Source organism: Symphalangus syndactylus, chromosome 1 (genome assembly GCF_028878055.3).
Source record: "Symphalangus syndactylus isolate Jambi chromosome 1, NHGRI_mSymSyn1-v2.1_pri, whole genome shotgun sequence".
Lineage (NCBI taxonomy): Eukaryota > Metazoa > Chordata > Mammalia > Primates > Hylobatidae > Symphalangus > Symphalangus syndactylus.
In genome coordinates, this window is record NC_072423.2 from 74,055,200 (window position 1) to 74,074,870 (window position 19,671).

The 19,671-nt window shown below is 39.8% G+C and overlaps 1 protein-coding gene across 18 annotated transcripts in view; it reads left to right on the forward strand.

The window, feature by feature from the left end:
* Positions 1-19,671, forward strand: part of PTPRM (protein tyrosine phosphatase receptor type M) — an 834,094-nt gene that overhangs the window by 515,366 nt on the left and 299,057 nt on the right. The window lies entirely within an intron of this gene.

Here is a 19,671-nt window from a genome sequence, read left to right on the forward strand (position 1 = left end):
ATAATGCAACACAGTAGCTCATATAAGGTTTTATGCTCGCTGTTCATAGATGCAGTTTGTGAGAATACTATGAAATATATAAAAGCTCTATTTCAAATTGGAGATAGTGTTACTGCTACATTTCGAGTGATGTGCTTGACACTGCCCAGGCCCTCTGGGTTGATTCCTGTGGGTGGCACTGAAAGGTTGCACTAATCCGATGGACCCAAGGCATGCATTAGATGCTATCCAAGACTCAAGTGTACCCATGGCCATGGGTCAGTCTTTTTTGACTTTAAAAGCTGAAATTTATTAAATGAAAATGTATGCTCTGACCATGGCCTTGGGAGTGTCATTTGTTTCTGACCCACTTAACAGTTGCTCAGACTCAGCAATAAAGGGTCATTGGGACAGCACTCAATATTTTACTGCAAAGCATCATGATCATGTGAATAGTTAAGAGTTCACTCAGCTTCAATGTCTCCAAACTGAAGGAAGCTGAAAGCTTAATCATTTTTCAAAAACAGCCAGTTTTCCCATGGTACTTTGTTCTTATATAGATACCTTTTGTACATTTTCTATACTTGTATCTTACTTTCAAACTGTTTCAGTTGGATTTTCGTTCACATCTTTGTATAGATCTTTCCAAGACCAAGTTTTGTTGGTTTGTTTGTTTTTGAGATGGAGTCTCACTCTAGTTGCCCAGGCTGGAATGCGGTGGCCTTATCTCAGGTCACTGCAGCCTCTGCCTCCCAGGTTCAAGTGATTTCTTCTGTCTCAGCCTCCCAAGTAGCTGGGATTACAGACGTGCTACCGCGCCCAGCTAATTTTTGTATTTTTAGTAGATACAGCGTTTCATCATGTTGACCAGGCTGGTCTTGAACTCCTGACCCCAGGTGATCTGCCCTTCTTGGCCTCCCAAAGTGCTGGGATTACAGGCGTAAGCCACCATGCCTGGCCAAGACTAAATTTTAAAATAATTGCTCTTTGGGCAATATACCTGCACCCCTTCCCTAGTCCTCTTCCCTAGTCTTTACAAGGTGCCAGGCACACTCCAAACTACTGTTCCTATTTCTAGTATATGCCTCACTAAGACATTATTTTGTTGTTGCTTACTTTTACACAGGTCTAGTTGTTTTTCAGAGACTTTGGGACCTTACTAATAGTTCTTGGTCTCCTCAGGCTTCCTATTCTTACATCTATAAAAATACAGATCCAAATGCTTGTCAGAGTCCAAAATACATAACTTTCACTGCAGACCTTACATCATTTCATCACTTTGTGTTGCCTCACCCTCTTTTATAGTTGTCATAACATCCTAGTTTCCAAGTTCAACACTGCTGTGCTTTTAAGAAGAGTCATGTCAGTATTGGTGAATATGCTCCTTGAATTTGCCAGGGATACTTTGCATCCAGTCTCTAATACCTTCTTCCCCTGTTAGCATCTTGAAATTAATAAATATATCCATGTTCATTATTCAAATATGTAATCTTAGAATCATGATCAATCCTTAAGGGACATCATTCAGTATGCATTATGGGGAAACCTGCTGTAGACATCATCTTTATTGGAAGGATGCCTATCTTAAATGGGTAAATTGTGTTGGCACACATTTGAGAGAGGAAATTATTTCAACCTCACCTGTTGAAAAGATTTTTTTTTTTTTTTTTTTTTTTTTTGCAGAAAAGTGAATGTTGTCTTCAAGGGATTCATTATATAGGACAACTTAATTGGACTGATTATCTGTAGAATAGATGGAAGACCAATATAGCGAGAAAGACTAGGTTGGGGAAAAAATGTGTATAGTACCCTTTAACTAAATAGGGCATATTAAAATTCTCAATTTCATGTAATGTTTAGACAAATAAGAACTCTGATTACAGAATCATATGGACCTAAATATAAAGCCATAATTTAAATTAAAACATTTGAACACATCTGGAAATCTGCAAAATGCACATGTAATCAAACTGCAGTACAAGAAAGCTTTTCCCAAATGATAAGATAAATACTAGAAGGAGGAGGGAAATGGAAGCGAACATCTGTTTGCTTTCCTGGATTTTGCACAGTATCGTGTGTTCAAAAATACTGTCATTGTGCTATTTCCAAAACCCATTTTTTTCAATTGGTTTGATTTTTTTCTTTAATCCATATTCATTGATGTTGAAAATTCAGTCGAATTTCGTTTACGCACTTCACTAAGTAAGGTGGTCATGTATTGATTTCCCTACAAACACTCAGCTTGGTTCATGTAGATTCTTGAAATTGCACTAAACTCTCAATGTAAATGACTGTTGTCTTTTTATTGATCGACACATCAGCTCTGTCACATAAAATTATTTAAATCCTAATGGCCAAGAAGAGCACAATTCCATCATTCCAGCCAGTAAACTAGCACGTAGGAGAGAATTTTAATGTCTGTTCATGGATTCAAAGTTTTTTCATTAATAAGATACGGAAAAGTGTAATTTTCTTTCATTTGTTTATTTATTCTTTTTTTGAGACAGGTTTTCACTCTGTTGCCCAGGCTAGAGTACAGTGGTGCAATTGTAGCTCACTGCAGTCTTGACCTTCTGAGGCTGAAGCTATCCCCCTGCCTCAGCCTCCAGAGTAGGTATTAGAGACAGGATGCACAGTGCCCCTGGCAAATTCAAGGAGCATATTCACCAATACTGACATGACCCTTCCTAAAAGCACAGCAGTGTTCAATTTGGAAAGCAGGGCACCTCAAATGTGGAACTGAAGCCAGAGAGAGATTATTATTGTTAATGAAAGTCTGTCCCAGCACTTTGGGAGGCAAAGGTGGGAGGATCGCTTGAGGCCAGGAGTTTGAGACCAGCCTGGGCAATGTAGCAAGACCCTGTCTCTACAAAAAAGAAAACTAAAAAACAAAAACAAACAAAAAACATAGCTGAGCATGGTTATGTGCCTGTAGTCCCAACCTAGGCATGGTTGTGTGTGACTGTACTCAGGAGGCTGAGGCTGGAGGATTGCTTGAACACAGGAATTCAAGATCAGCCTGGACAACATAGAGAGGCCCAACATAGAGAGACCCTCTACAAAAAAAAATTTTTTTAAGAAAGACAGGAGATAATCATGCATTTTTGTTTTAAAACGTTTCTCAGAAATTATGGTTGTTGGCATACAAATGGTTATGGTTTAGTAGTTCAAGATTATGAAGCATAAAGCATGTTTTTTTTTTCTCAAGCAGCAGCAACCCATTTGTTTATCTCACTGTCTGTAAATCCAAGGAAAGAGATGTTCAGTCCATTAACACTAACTTCTAGACATCCCATTCTCTTCTCCACGCAAGGAGCCTTTGAGCATGCCAACCTCACGGGGTTCTTGTGAAGACTAAATGAGGTGATATTATTTAACACTTCAAACCATGCTTTGCACATACTCAACACCATGTAAGTGTTTACTCTTGCCTTAGCAGTCGTTCGCATTACACATTTCTATTCATAAGACCAGCCCTAGTCCTCCAGCATTTCCTTTGTCTCATTTTATTCAAATCTGATATCATGAAAAATCTAATTTTACATGAAAAATATAATTATTTCCTCTATCAACAGAATCATAAATAGAATTCATATAAATTCGGATTTCTCTGATGAATCTTAAATTTGATTGCGTGGAGCTACCTGTTTATTTGTGCATTTGCAAGTTTTCAGGAATTGATCTTATAAATAATTAGCAAACTCCCCTGACCCCAAATCTATATAATAACTCAGAAAAAAAAATGGATGTGTTTCCCTATTGATCCCTGAATCATTATGTGATTGTGGTTATTATCAGCTTAACTGAATAAACTTAGCCATAAAGCAAACAAAACGGTCTTCTGTTTATAACCACTCTAAAAGTAAATAAACACTTGGCAACATAGTAAATTTCACAATGTGGCATGGGTATGAAGAACCAGTGAGATGTATTACTTATGTAATTCAACAAAGTCTAATGTTCTAGTCACCCTTTAAGTATATGAATCTCCTTCCACTTTATTTAAAAAAGATATTTGTGATTTACATGCCATTTTATAATAATTCAGTCCTTATAATTATGTTAGAATTAACTCCCCAGATTCCAGAATTTGTTCTTTTAATCAGAATGGGTTTGTTCAGGAGTTTGATCCTGGCTTAGAGGAGCCAGCTAAATTCTATTATTTATTCAAAAAATTTATCCCTTTATAGTATTTTCCTGCTGGAATGACAATATTATTTTGAGAAACAAAAAACTTACAGTGTAAAACCTTGCAATGCAAAGTTTACCTTAAGATATAAATATTCTGGCCAGGCGCAGTGGCCCATGACTGTAATTCTAACACTTGGGGAGGCCAAGGTGGGAGGATTGCTTGAGCTCAGGAGGTCAAGGCAGCAGTGAGCTGGGATTATGCACTCCAACTTGGGCAGCTGAGCCAGACCCTGTCTCAAAAAAAAAACAAAAGATATAAATGTTTTGTAATATAAATTTTAAAGTGGCTTTATTTTAACCTATTATAGCCTATTATAAATCAATATAGGGGCTAGACATGGTGGTTCATACCTGTAATCCCAGCACTTTGGGAGGCCAAGGTTGGAGGATTGCTTGAGCCTAGGAGTGCAAGACTAGCCTGGGCAGCAAATCGAGACCGTATCTCAATTATAATTAAATTTTAAAATTTTAAAACAAAATAAAAATAAAATGAATCAATATATGGTTTCCAGATCTAAATAATGCTTACTCTAAATTAATTAGAAACTACTGAATCCATCAATAATTAATACGATTATTGCCCCTAAAATACAAGATCATGTCAAGTGTCGCACATAGCCTTTTACACAGAATTTTTCATTCTTCCTTTGGCAAATGTTAAGGAGGAAACTTCTAATATTCAAATAATCACTCACTTTATATATCACATAAATTATGGGCCTAATTTTTAAAATGAGTGCATGACATAGGGAAAGGACACATTTTGGAATTAGATAAACATAGTTTCAAATCCAGGCTCTCTCCACTTGTAGTTATGCCACTGTTAAAAATTCCATCTTAACATCTCTGTGCCTGGGCTTGCCTGTCTTTCCACAGCAAGGATAATACCCCTTATATCTTACAGCTGTGCTAGGATTGCATTTGTTAAGTACTCATGAGGTTCCCAGCACAAGGTGGTGCTAAGCATTGGGGATATGGAGGAGGCTGCTATGGGCTCTCTCCTCCAGGGGCTGGCAATGTAGATGGGAAAGGGAGCAACATGGAATCTAGTGTCCTGTAGTAAGTAGGGATGACTATGGGAACAAGTGGCCTGACCAGGGAGTGGTCAGTACAGGGAAGAGCCAGCTAAGACTTCAGAGAGGAGGTAACCCTGGGGCCAAGTAGCTGAATCTTGACAGACAGCTGTTGTTCAGAGCATCTATGTGATGTGGAGTATGTTGCCGGGGAGGTTAGATATGTGGCAAGGAATAAAAAATGAGAGAGACAGGTTGGCTCCATGAAGACAGGGAGGACTGAGTTTGGCCTGATCTGAGAATGAGAAGTGTGTCATAATCAGAGAGGGGTGGGATGGGAGAAGAAGCAAGGGAGATAGAGGATAAATTAGATGACCTTGTACTCCATACCAATGAATAGCCATTCAAGGGATTCAGGTCAGGGAAAAAAATGTAAGGAAAAGCTGCAGCAGCAACGGAGGATGGGTTAGAGGGCGTGGGGCCTCAGAACAAACTAATAGGAGCGGCATAAAGGCTGGAGGATGTGCTGGGCCCAGTTAAGATAGAGCTAACCCTGAGGGCATGGATGAAGGGGGTTTCATAAACGCCAGATGCTGATTTTCATTAGAAATAGGATTTAGAGAAATCAAAAACACTTAGTTGTGGGCAGCAAGCCACCCAGGCGCTGAGGCAAGAGGCCGAGGACACAAGCTGTTCCAGTATAATAAAATATAAAACGAGAATAGTTATACTGGATATAGATCTTAGATATGATTATATATATGAATATCATTAATCATTAGTTGGTAGTAATTACTCTTTATCCCAATATTATAATAATCCCCGCTCTATAATCATAACCTGGGGAAAACCAGGAGGCCATACAGAGATAGGAGCTGAGGGGACATAGTGAGGTGTGACCAGAAGACAAGAGTGCGAGCCTTCTGTTATGCCCGGACAGGGCCACCAGAGGGCTCCTTGGTCTAGCGGTGACGCCAGCATCTGGGAAGACGCCCATTGCCAGACGGACCATGGTCTAGCGGTAGCGAAAAGTGTCAAGGAACAACACCCGCTACTTAGCAGACCGGGAAAAGGAATCTCCTTTTCCCCAGGGGAGTTTAGAGAAGACTCTGCTCCTCCACCTCTTGTGGAGGGCCTGACATCAGTCAGGCTTGCCCACAGTTATCCGGAGGCCTAACCGTCTCTCTGCGATGCTGTGCTTCAGTGGTCACACTCCTAGTCCGCCTTCATATTCCATCCTATACACCTGGCTCTGCCTTCTAGATAGCAGTAGTAAATTAGTGAAAGTACTAATAGTCTCTGATATGTAGAAATAATGGCGTAAGCTGTCTTTCTCTCTGTCTCCTCTCCCTCTCTGCCTCGGCTGCCAGGCAGGGAAGGGGCCCCTGTCCAGTGGACACGTGACCCATGTGACCTTACCTATCATTGGAGATGACTCACACTCTTTACCCTGCCCCTTTTGCTTTGTATCCAATAAATAACAGCGCAGCCAGACATTCAGGGCCACTAACAGTCTCTGCGCATTGGTGGTAGTGGTCCCCCAGGCCCAGCTGCCTTTTCTTTTATCTCTTTGTCTTGTGTCTTTATTTCTACACTCTCTCTTCGCCACACACGAGGAGAGACCCACCGACCCTGTGGGGCTGGACCCTACACTTAGTCCTTTTTAGAAGGAAAAAAAGAGAATATATTGATGTTAAAAATACTGTCTGGGGCATTGTTAAAGTAAATACTAGAACACTTGAAATTGAAAAACTAGCTAGCAATGACTTTCCAATAATTCACTGGAAATCATTAATTATATAAATATTTTTAAACCCCAATTTTCATAAGCAGTAAAAAATTGTTCTTAGTATCTCTTGTTTGGAAGAACCTTCTGGATCTTTCTTTTGTTGCTTCTCCTACCTTCCTTATATTGCACCCTAACCCCTTTGCTGTGAGCCTGTGTGCATCAATTTTGTGACCATGACTGTACGTGTTGGGGTATGACCATGACGCCTACTCAGTGGATGTGGGTGGCACCTCTGGTTACTAAAAGCTAGTGTGAAATGCTTCTCTCGGCTTCAGAAGGCATGCCAGCAGCACACTTAGTGGGTGATTGTGGCTCATTCTTATCTATGGCTGGGGAAAACCTAAGTTTTTTATACTGCTTCGCTATCCCCAAAAGAATCCATGGCTGTCTCTGAAAAGGCAAATATTTGAGTTGGACCTACAGACTCCATGAAAACTCTCGAATGTCCTTAACAGTGGAGGCCACACCTTGTACATTCCTGGAGGCGAGGGCTGGGTTGTGTTATGTGTTCCCCTCTTATTGACCAGCTGCACAGAAGCCATTCGGCAGGAAGAAGGGAGACATTAAAGTCTACTTCATTTTCCATTGACCGTACAGAAAGTTGATGCTTTTTCTTTTCCCTCACCTAGATAGACCATCATTAAATGTTAATAGTGGAATAAATTAGAAATAGTTTCAATTACAAACTCAGAGCACTAAAAGATTGCAAATGGCTGCACTGAACAACATATTACTTTACGAATTGTAAAGCTGCTCTGCCATTTGCTCTCGGGAACTCTTGGGTCTTCTTAATCACAGTTATTGATTTAGAGAGTTTAAGGGATGAACTTCTAGAGGTGTTCCAAGCTAAGGCTGATAGCCTTTCCTGGAGAGGATCTTGGAAATTTTGAGAAAGATTAACTGATTTGACTATAGATGCCTCACTTTCACATATGTGAAATGTGAGGAAAGGTTACAAATTCCAAGAGGTTGATAAAGTCATGTGTGACCACTAAGCCAGTATGCTTCTTAGAGCACTAGACTTTTAGAACTGAGGACCAACTCAGAGGCCCTGACCACATTCCTCATGTTACATTTCTGCTTCATCCTATTTTGGTGGTGGGGAGAGGGATGAGGGCACAGATACAGAAGGAATTATGTTTTACATCATTCTCTTCAGCAGAGCATTTTATCAATCAGCACTTATAAGTATACACATTGTAACTATTTATTATAAGAACACCAGGGTACACAGAAGTGCTGATATGCCTTCTATTTCCTCAATAACTATTTTTTGTTAAGTATATTATATTACACTTGTGAGGCTTACCTGTATTTCGTTGCAACTTAATTAAATTAATATTCAGCTCTTCAATCAGATAGCAGAAAGATTAGGGAGTGGTTTTGGTGTTTTTTCCCATATAATCATGTCCCTTTTGACATGTATGTATGGCCCAGTTCCATCTCATCTCTACTTCTACCTGCTAAGTGTTTTCCTGTCCTGTATCAACGTATTTTCCACTCAATGAGAAGTAGTAAGAGCTCTGTCCAGTTATTAGTACCTGGTTAAAATCCTGGCCCTTCATAGCATTGAAAAGTGTTGTAGGAAATGTTAGGATTGACACTTGGCTACTGTTCAGTTATTCTTCGTTCATTCACCAGATATCTACTGAACACTTATTATCTTCAAGTCATTGTGCTAGGGTTGTGATAAAAGCTGTCTAGAAAAGTACAGGGTACTCTAAGAGTATATGACAGAAGAATGAAATCTCAACAGGAGAATCAGGAGTGTCTTACTGAGAATGTGTTACTTAAACTGAAACCTGAGGAGGAGGTAGTTAGATAGGTTCACCAAGTAGGAGAGCAATCAGTAGAAAAGCCTAAGATACAAGAAGTTAAAGAGACCTAAACAGTGGTCATCCTAGTCAATAAAATTAAAAACACACAAGGTTTGACCATCACTCAGGAGCATTAATTAGATTTACGTGCAGTTGTGCACAGCATAAGGACATTTCATTCAACAGACTGCGTATACAGCAGTGGTCCTGAAAGATTATAATACTGTCTTTTCATTGCACCTTTTCTACATTTACTTTAGGTTTACAGATACTTCCCACGTTTTACAGTTGCCTAGACTATTCAGTAGCGTCACATCCATATAGCTCTGTAGCGTAGGAGCAATAGGCTCTACCATACAGCCTAGGGGTGTAGTAGGCTGTACCATCTAGGGTTTTATAAGTGCACCCTATGATGTTTGCACAAAGATGGAATGGCCTAATGAGGCACTTCTCAGAATATATCCCCATCATTAAGTGACTCATGACCATATTGAATGTTGAGAGTGTGCATTTCTCTAGGCTAAACGTTATGTAAAACATATAAAAATGTAATCAGAAATGCGAAATCGTTTGATCACAAAATGATTTTAATAATTTAGTTTTTGAATATCATGCAATACCTGTAACCTAATTAAGAGTGCAATAAATGTTTATTGAATGAACCTCATCTTTTTCTTGCCGGCAGGAGTAATTATCACCTGAAACATTTATTACAGATAAGAAGACCCTAGACCTTCGTTTAACTAGTGGGACATATCAGGAACAGGTGGAGTTTTAAATTATATTTTCATCCCTAAATAAAAGTTAAATATCATGAACCTTCCATAGAATGCAGAACTATGAAAGAACACCCTGCCTTTACCTTTGAAGCAATCTTTTTTTAAAAAATAAGAAGAGTAATTGAGAAAGATTGCTTCAAATAAGCCATTGCTATAAATTCAGACCCAATCAGGAAGGTCACTCCAATTTGCAGGCTTATACTGACTCCTGCAAAAACTTGTCTTCTCACCTCTTGGGGACAGTAATGACACTCCGTCCCCTCCTTTTCACTTTACCTTCCATCCCCCACAATCACTGTCTTAGTTCATATTTGTCTTTCTCAGATCTCCAATCCCCGTTCCACCCTGTGGCTGCAGGGTCTTTCCTCCCAGCTTAATAACCCATCAGTGTCTCCCCATTGCCCTCAGCATAAATCCAGACTTCCTCTAATGGGGAAGCCTCTGGCTTCTACTCACTTCCTGGGGCAGCCTCTGTTCCACCTGTAAATATATGCCTGAGAATATCCTGGGTGGTTCCATGCCATTTTGTGGGTTTATTTTGCAGCTGATGTTTCTTTCATGGAATCTTCTCTCTTTTTTCTTCCCTCTGTCCTGCCTGCACACACACACACAGTCTCTCCACAGTCTCTCTCTCTCTCTCTCTCTCTTTCTCTCACTTATTTCCACTCCCCTCCCAGCTATGGCCCAGATGTCACCTCCTTGGAGAGCCCACCCTGGTCCCCTGCCCATCTGTGTCCTGCAGCTCTCCCAGAGAGCTCAGCCCTAGATTAACTGCACTGACTGGTGACTGCTTCTCCTGGCCACCTACCAGATCCTTCAGGGCCAGGCCTGTCCTCTGTGATTTTACCTCTGTATTTCCAATCCTGGTTCTGTGCCAGGCACATGCTTCCATGAGTATTTGTTTATTTGTTTTGTTTTAATTATTTGTTTCTCATTTTTTTAAACTGTAGAAGAATTTTTACTGAGGCAAAAAATATGACTGGGTTTGCATATTAGATCACTCACTGGGGCTGGGACATTGGGGAAATAAATGGGCCAATGTGGCTTCTGGCTGGAAAGTTAACAGATTACCGTGGATGGATGCGTCAAAACTGTCTTTTGCCAAACACAAAGGATTTTGATTGGAGCAGGCTGTGCTCAGGGGTTCCACCTCCCAGTTCTCACCAAATGACTGAAGTTTCATTTGGTAGAATAAGTGACATCTAATCTCTCTGATGTAAACAATTCATACAACTTAATACTTTTTAAAGGCAGTATCACAAATTAAGAGAACACTTGGCACAGACACAGGAAGATGGGTTTGAATCTCGCCTGGGTCATTTACTAATTGTGTGACCTGAAGTCACCCTGTGTGTGAGACTTTTCTTGCATTGCTATAAAGATACCCGAGACTGGGTAATTTATAAAGAAAAGAGGTTTAATTGGCTCAGCATTCTGCAGGCTTTGCAGGAAGCATGGTGCTAGCGTCTGCTTGGCTGCTGTGGAGGCCTCAGAAGCCTCTAATCTTCCCCTTACAACCATGGCGGGAGACAAAGAGGAAGAAGGCATGTCACATGGTGAAAGCAGGAGCAAGACAGAGAGTGAGGAGGGAGATGCCACACACACGTGTGTGTGTGTGTGTGTGTGTGTAGACAGAGTCTCACTCTGTCACCCAGGCTGGAGGGCAGTACGTGATCTCGGCTCACTGCAACCTCTGCCTCCCCGGTTCAAGCAATTCTTCTTCTGCCTCAGCCTTCTGAGTATCCGGGATTATAGGCGCCTACCACCATGCCTGGCTAATTTTGTATTTTTAGTAGAGATGGGGTTTTGCCATGTTGGCCAAGCTGGTTGTGAACTCCTGACCTCAAGTGATCTATCCACCTTGGCGTCCCAAAGTGCTGAGATTACAGGTGTGAGCCACCACTCTCAGCCAGATGCCACACGTTTTTAAGAGACCAGATCTCGTGCGAACTTAGAGTAAGATATCACTTACCCCAAGGAGATGGCCCAAGCCACTCATGAAGGATCTGCTCCCATGATCCAAACATCTCTCACCAGGCCCCACCTCCACTTCCCAACTGGGAATTACATTCAGTATGAGATTTGGGCCGGGACAAATATCCAAACTATGTCACCCTGTAAATTGTCTAAGTCTGTTTCTTCATTTGTAAAATTCACATCAAATATGCTGCTTGCCTGTCTCACAGCCTGGTCAGAAGGATTATGATCAGTGAAAATTATTTGCAAACCGAATTGCTCAAAGAGAATAAAGCTTAATGTCATGATTTCCTTAAAAAAATGACTAGATTGCTATTCAGTCTTTATGCCCATTATACTCCGCTTTTAGTAATATACTTAAAATTTTCTATCATTACTGCCTTTTACCTTTTATGCCAATATGCTGTGGTTATCACCTACATAGGAACTATGTTTTAACAGTCACCGATATTTGATAATACTTTTATGGAAGTTGTAAGAAATGTGTGTTTGGTATTAATATTGTGCATTCATCTGGGAAAATCATCAGTGTTTTAGATCTCTTGTTCCATCAAAACATCCCAACAATAAGAGAAGGCCCTATTGGTAGGACTGTTTATAGGTAACAGCTCATTCCAGGGAGTAAAAGTGCAGTGTTGTTAAGAACCATAAAAAATGCAACCACAGCATGGAGCTTGATGCTTCTGGGTTTAAATTCTTATTTGCCAAGATTTAATGTCCACCTCAAAGGTAATAATAATATCTACCTCAAAGGACAGCTGGGAGAATTAGTGACCTGTAAGCAATGCAGTCAGGACAGCATCAAACACAAGATGTTATCTGTTCAGTACAGGAAACCTTTTCTTATTGTTGATTTCTATAGTGATAGAAACAACTTATAGATAACATGGTAGCCCCTTTTATTCTGCCCATGTCTTAGGAAATTTTCTGGATCCTAGTATTGTATTCCTGAGCCTCAGTTATGTTCTTCTGAGCAGCTTGTGATAGAGGAATAAAAATTACAGCAATAGAAAATGAATAATCATTGTTTCTTGGATCGAGGAGCTGTGATGTGCCAAGCCCATGCTTGGTCCCAAATGAAGTAATTTTTCATGATGCAGAGCAGGCTTCCTCGCTAGATGCCAGCATTTCCCCTTTACAGTTGAAAGAACTGAGGTTCAGGGAGGTTAACAGACTTGTCTACTCTAACCCCAAAGCCATGAGCTTTCCGTGTAACACTTAATCTTGTGCTCAGAGCCACAGGGCACATGAGCTGTCAGGACCTTGCCTCCTCCTGGGAGCTGTGCTCATTCTCTTGTCCCCCACTTTGCTTGATCAGAAGACATCTTTCCTCCTGACTCTTCAGAACCAAGATGGTTACACCTCCCTTTGCAGACGTGGACAATTCTGCAAATTAATATCCTTTCTTGATTGTCTTTTCTAGTACAGGCATATCTTGGAATTATTGCAGGCTCAGTTCCAGATCACTGCAATAAAGTGAATATCATAATAAAGCAAGTCACACACATTTTTTGTTTCCTAGTGCATAGAAAAGTTATGTTTATATTATACTGTAGTCTGTTAAGTGAGCAATAGCATTATGTCTTAAAAAATATATCTACCTTAATTAAAAAATACATTATTGCTAAAAGTACAGATGATCATCTGAGCCTTCAATGAGGCATAATCTTTTTGCTGGTGGAGGGTCTTTCCTCAGTGTGGACGGTTGCTGACTAATCAGGGTGGTAGTTGCTGAAGGTTTGGGTGACTGTGGCAATTTCCTGAAATAAGACAATGAAATTTGCCACATCAGTTGACTTTGCTTTTCGCAAAAGATTTCTCTATAGCGTGGGATGCTGTTGGATAGCATTTTACCCATAGTAGAACTTCTTTCAAAATTGGAGTCAATCCTCTCAAACCTTGTCGGTGCATTATCAACCATGTTAATATAATATTCTAAATCATTTGTTGTCATTTCAACAGTGGTCACAGCGTCTTCATCACAAGTAGATTTCATCTCAAGAAACCACTTTCTTTGCTTACCCATAGGAAGCAACTTCTTATCCATTCAAGTGTGATCATGAGATTGCAGCAATTCAGTCACATCCTCAGGCTCCACTTCTAATTCTAGTTGTTCTTTCCACCACATCTGTGGTGACTTCCTCCATTGAAGTGTTGAACCACTCAAAGTCACCCTTGAGGGTTAGAATCAATTTCCAAGCTCCTGTTAATATTAATACTTTGACTTCCTCCCATGAATCACAAATGTTCTTAATGGCATCTAGAATAGTGACTCTTTTCCATTGACTTTGACCAGACCCATTAGAGGAATAATTATATATGGCAGCTATAGCATCACAAAATCTATCCTGCGTATAATAATACATGAAAGTTAAAATGACTCCTTGACCCATGGGTTGCAAAATGTTGTTGTGTTAGCAGTTATGAAAACAGCATTCATCCCATGTACATCTCCATCAGAGCTCATGGGTGACCAAGTGCATTGTCAAATGAGCAGTAATATTTAGAAAGGAATCCTTTTATCTGAGAAGTAGGTCTCAACAGTGGGCTTAAAATATTCAGTAAAGCATACTGTAAATAGATGTGGTATCATCCAGGCTTTGTTGTTCCATTTGTAGAGCACAGGCAGAGTAGATTTAGCATGATTCTTAAGGGCCCTAGGATGGTAAATGAGCATTGGCTTTAACTTAAACTTGCTAGCAGCATGAGCCTGTAACACAAAAGTCAGCCTGTCCTTTGAAGCCAGACATTGACTTCTCCTCTTCAGCTATGAAAGTCCTAGATGGCATCTGTTTCCAATAGAAGGCCGTTTCATCTACATTGAAAATCTGTGATTTAGTGTAGTCACCCTCATCAATGACTTTAGCTAGATCTTCTGGATAATGTGCTGCAGCTTCTACATCAGAACTTGCTGCTTCACTTTGTACTTTTATGTTATGAAGATGGCTACTTTTCTTAAACCTCATGAACCAACCTCTGCTAGCTTCAGACTTTTCTGCTGCAGCTTCCTCACCTCCCTCAGCCTTCATAGAATTGAAGAAAGTTAGGGTCTTGCTCTGCATTATGCTTGGTTTAAGGGAATATCATGGCTGGTTTGATCTATCCAGACCACTCAAGTTTGGTATTCTATCCAGACCACTAACACTTTCTCCATATCAGCAATAAAGCCATTTCATTTTCCTATCATTCATGTGTTCACTGGAGTAGCACTTTTAATTTCCTTCAATAACTTTTCCTTTGCATTTACAACTTGGCTGTTTGGTGTAAGAGGCCTAGCTTTCAAACTGTCTTGGGTTTTGATATGCCTTCCTCACTACGCTTAATAATTTCCAGCTTTTAATTTAAGGTGAGAGACTTGCAACTCTTCCTTTCACTTGAACACTTAAAGGCCATTGTATGGTTATTATTTGTTCTAATTTCAATATTGTGTGTCTTAGGGAATAGGGAGGCCCAGTACCGGGAAGAGAGGTGGCTGTCTTATATGGACACAGTTCATAGCGCCCCAAAACAATTACAAGAGTAACATCAAAGATCACTCATCACAGATCACCATAACAGTTGTAATAACAATGAAAAAGTTTGAAATGTTACAGGAATTACCAAAATGTGGCACAGAGACATGAAGTAAGTGCATGCTGTCAGATAAATGGCACTGACAGACTTGCTGAAGGGAGGCTTGCCAAAAACCTTCAATTTGTAAAACTTCAGTATCTGTGAGGCCCGATAATGTGAAGTGCCTTATTCAGCTGGGTACGTCTTTATTAAGAAAATACATTATACCTTTGTTTCTATATTATAATCAGTGGAATTTCTGGGGTTTATCCTTACTGCTTGCGTAATTCTTAAATGCAATACTTTTGTTTTCTTCATTATTTCCTTGTTATTATTTTTAAGCTGAAACATTTTGGGGTTTTGTTTGTTTGTTTGCTTGTTTGTTTGTTTGTTTGTTTTGTTATGTTTTAGAGGTAGAATCTCGCTCCATTGTCCAGGCTGGAGTGCAGTAGCATGATCATAGCTCACTGCAGCCTCAAATTCCTTGGCTCAAGCGATCCTCCCACCTCAGTCTCCTGAGTAGCTGGGACTTAGAGGTGTGTGCCACCACACCCAGCTAGTTTTTTTATTTTCTATAGAACAGGGTCTCACTATCTTTCACAAGTTGGTCTCAAACTCCTGGGCCCAAGCAGTCCTCCCACCTTGGCTTCCCAAAGTGCTAGAACTACAGGCATGAGGCACCACACCCAGCCCTTGCTAAATGTTTAGCTATATAATTTTGAGAACTTGAAGAACTTAAATGAAATTGTTTTAGAATATTGGATTATTTTAATCAAATTAATCAGTGTTTTCCACTGGTATGTATGTTCTTTTTCCTTTCAGCATTTTTATTAGTCTCCAGAGAATCAATAAATTAAGCATCAGTGCTTTTGAGATGCTTATAAGTGGCTTTTTAATTGTTCCCTTTTATTTATTGGAGAAATGCAGACTGTAGGAGAATCTTAAACCTTCAGGGCTAATGTGCACTTTTGTCACAGTTTTCAAACCTTTTGAAAAGGCTCTATCTGTGGCTAAAATTGTTTAGGGAAAGGAACTGACTTCTAACCTAATACTTTTCCTTTATTATTGAAGTACACATAGGATCAAAATGTCATTCAGTGATACAACTTCAGCCTGCTTTTTACAGAATTTGTTTTTATTATTACTTACTGTTGCTGAATCGGTATAGTGAGTGTTAGCAAAAGGTGCCAGATCCCTTACTATCATCACCACCACTACCCCCACCCCACCTGCTTTTAAGTGAGTTTTATTATATTAAAAAATAATACTCTGGATTCCTTTACTGCCAGAAAACAAAGATCATTTTTATTAATGTTGCTTCTAGGATGACAATGTCAGTCATCTCTTTGAAAATTCATTTTGGAAACTAAGTTTGTTCTTTAAGAACCTTTGAAAAGAAGCTTTAAAAATGGCAGAGGAAGATAATTATAATAGAGTAGATGTATTTGAGCTTTTATACAATGAAACTTAATTTCACTTTCCCTCAAACTCCATTTCAGACTTGCTTTTGTGCATGAAAATATGCTGCCTAGCCTTCCCTCCCCTACTTTTCACATTTTCTCTTCTTCAAAGTAATGTCTTCTGAAGGATTCTGTGCATTGGACCAGACCTCCATTCTCATTCCCAGGCCCCCCATGCTGAGGGCGGCAGGCCCAGGGCGCCTGTGGGAGGGTGTACGGGGAGGCTGCTGTAGACAGGGAAGGCCAGGAATGGCTCTCAGAGCCAAATTCCACTGCCAGTCACCCCCGAGAAAAACCAACAAAATACTTACGTAATATTTTGATATAACTTTAAGGATTAAAATGGATATCCAGTGAAGTATTGAAAACAAAAAATTATGGCCTTTGTAGCCTAAGGAGTGATTATAGACTGGACAGAGAGTAGTTCCAAGTTTGCCTGACAGTGATTTGGAAAGAGAGAGGAGAACAAAGACCAAGACCATGCATGCCTTCAAGCTTCTTTCCCGGCCCACCCTCAGGTACCTCCTTCTTCATCCTCACCTCAGGCCATGTGGGCGCCTGGAGGAGTCAAGACTGGGAAGCCTGGTTTTCATGCCTTGCAGTACAGGAATTGAGTGAGGAAGACCCTGCCATTCTTGGGTAGCTCTTGGGGCCACTCTGGGGACTCCTGGGGACATACCTGCTGGGACTTGGGCAGTATGTGAGGTAGGACCCAGCTCATTGTCTTCCATCTTCTGTGCTGATGAAGAGTACTCACAAGCAATTGGAGTGAATGGAGACTGTATTGGGATCTATTAATAAACATGTTGGCTTTTTTGTTTTTGGTGCTGTTGCATTATCTTTAATTCAAAGAGAATGTTGGTGACTGTAGCATTGCAGGAGCAGTTTTAGGGTGAGAACATTGGGCACTACGTTCAAGTCAGATGCCCTCAATGTAGCAGATGCTAGAAGAGATTTTAACGTAGAGATTGACACATCCCTGGGTCCTGTTACTTTGTCCTTTGTACAAACCCTCATCAGATCCTTGGCATGGTAGTTCTTCATTGATGTGATGTATTTCTAACACTCTTAGCCTGGGCTTTTCAAGGGCGGGGCAGTCTGTACCTAATTCCTCTTTTTATTCTTCCCCTGTGCCTGGAGCAAGGCCTGATACGTGGTGAATATTGTGGAAAGAAAGGATGGAGGAAACATGAATGAAATAATTTTCTTCTCACTTGCGGATGTCACAACTTGCCTGATCTTGTGCTGAGGGTCATAAAATATTAGAGCCTGAAGGACTTTAGTGGTCAGTCGGTGATTCAGGAGTAAATCAGGAGCCAGTCGCCTATGGACGGTGATTCCCAAGTCAGTGCTCTCTCATCGGCACCCCCTTGGGCACACCTGCCTTTCTCTGATAGTTGCATTTGTATTCCAGCTCATCTGGCCCAAAGCACTGGAACTTTTCGAGACTGAAAGATTTTGAATTGGGTATAATACAAACTATAAAATATCATTCAGACAAACATACAGGAACAAAGATATTTGGTGTGGCTTTGATAGTATTCTCTTTCTATTTTTATTCAAACCATTAGGACTAAGAGAACATACTTTTCATAATAGTAACTAATTTTGGATTATAATTTCATAGTCATGTGTTTATGAAATTGAGATGATTATGTTAAATTTATATGAAATAGGAAATGCAAAGGAAAATGTCTTCACTTGTTAAAAGCAGGAGAAATCACCCTTAAAGATGTTCCATCTAGGACTAATTTACTCGAAATGTGGTGCCTGTTGTGAAGATTAATGATAGGTGGCCTTTTACAGAGCTTCTCAGCCTGAGCCTAATGTTCTAGTTGTTCTTTTTATTATCCCAAACCTCCATAACTAAAGAATTGTTTTCACCCTGCCCTTTGTTCATAATATGGGATGGTAATTGAGTTCATATTTCTCACCCAACCTTTCATCTGTAATTAATATTTTATTATATCAGATTTTATCACTAGCTAGCAGAGCAGCAGGGTATTGAACCGAGTGTGGGAGCATGTGCACAGACACACACACACACAGGGCAATAGTAACTTACTGATGCCAGGCAAGCTCCTTGTTATGAGTTATGGCTGAGAGAACATAAAAAATGCTTGTGGTGCCCCACAAATATTCCACAGCAATTTCTGGTCAGTCTTGTCTATATCAGAGCAGGACAAAGAGAAATTAAAGTTGCTAATATAGAATATTCAGCCCCACAGTTCTATTTATCCTGTGCAATGTGCTACCCATTGCCAATTGTCTGCATAAAACTAATTACCATTTGTCATTGATAATTTAATGAACAGGAGTGTGTCCAGTCAGTTACTCTCAGTGTTACCTGCAGGACTGTAAGGAATCTGAGCCGTAATAACAAACACTGAATTCTGATTTTTTTCCAGTAATTGTAATTTGGTGACATACTTTTTAAGACTGAGTTCAGTTTTATCAGGTTGTTTAGAGTATTAGGGTGTCATTTCAGTAAATGCTGACAGATTTAGGAAAAGACAATGTCGGAGCAAAGAACAAGAGCAAAATAAATTCAGTGGGGCTGCATGGCAGTAACCCTTAGTTACACATTTATTTTTCATGCTTTGCATGTAATTAATATTTTCATTTTATTTCATCTCCCCCCATATTAATCTTCAGGAAGATATCAATACTAATATTTATTCTTTTTATACATATATAATGGATGGTTTTTACCAAAAATTACAAATCAAGCCAAAAGTCACTACTAGATATGATAAAATGAACAATATTCTAAGTCCCTGAAATGATCAGAAGTGCCTGTTTTAAAGGATTAGCAAAAACAACAATGAAAGGGTTACAACTTTTCTCCTTCTCTGTTCTCTTCCTTACCTCCCTACCTTCTATTATCCAATTGGTAACTCTCTAATATCTTATGGTGAAAAGAAATACGATAAATGGATAACAAAAATGGATTTACAACTCATCTTGAAATGAATTAGGACAAAACAATTTAAGTTCATTTCACATATGTATGAGGCTTCCTCTCTAGGAACTCGAAAGTTAGGAAAAAACTAAAAACATTTTATCACATTTGAACTTTCAAGTATAAAAAAGTAGATGAAAGATGTTCAGATG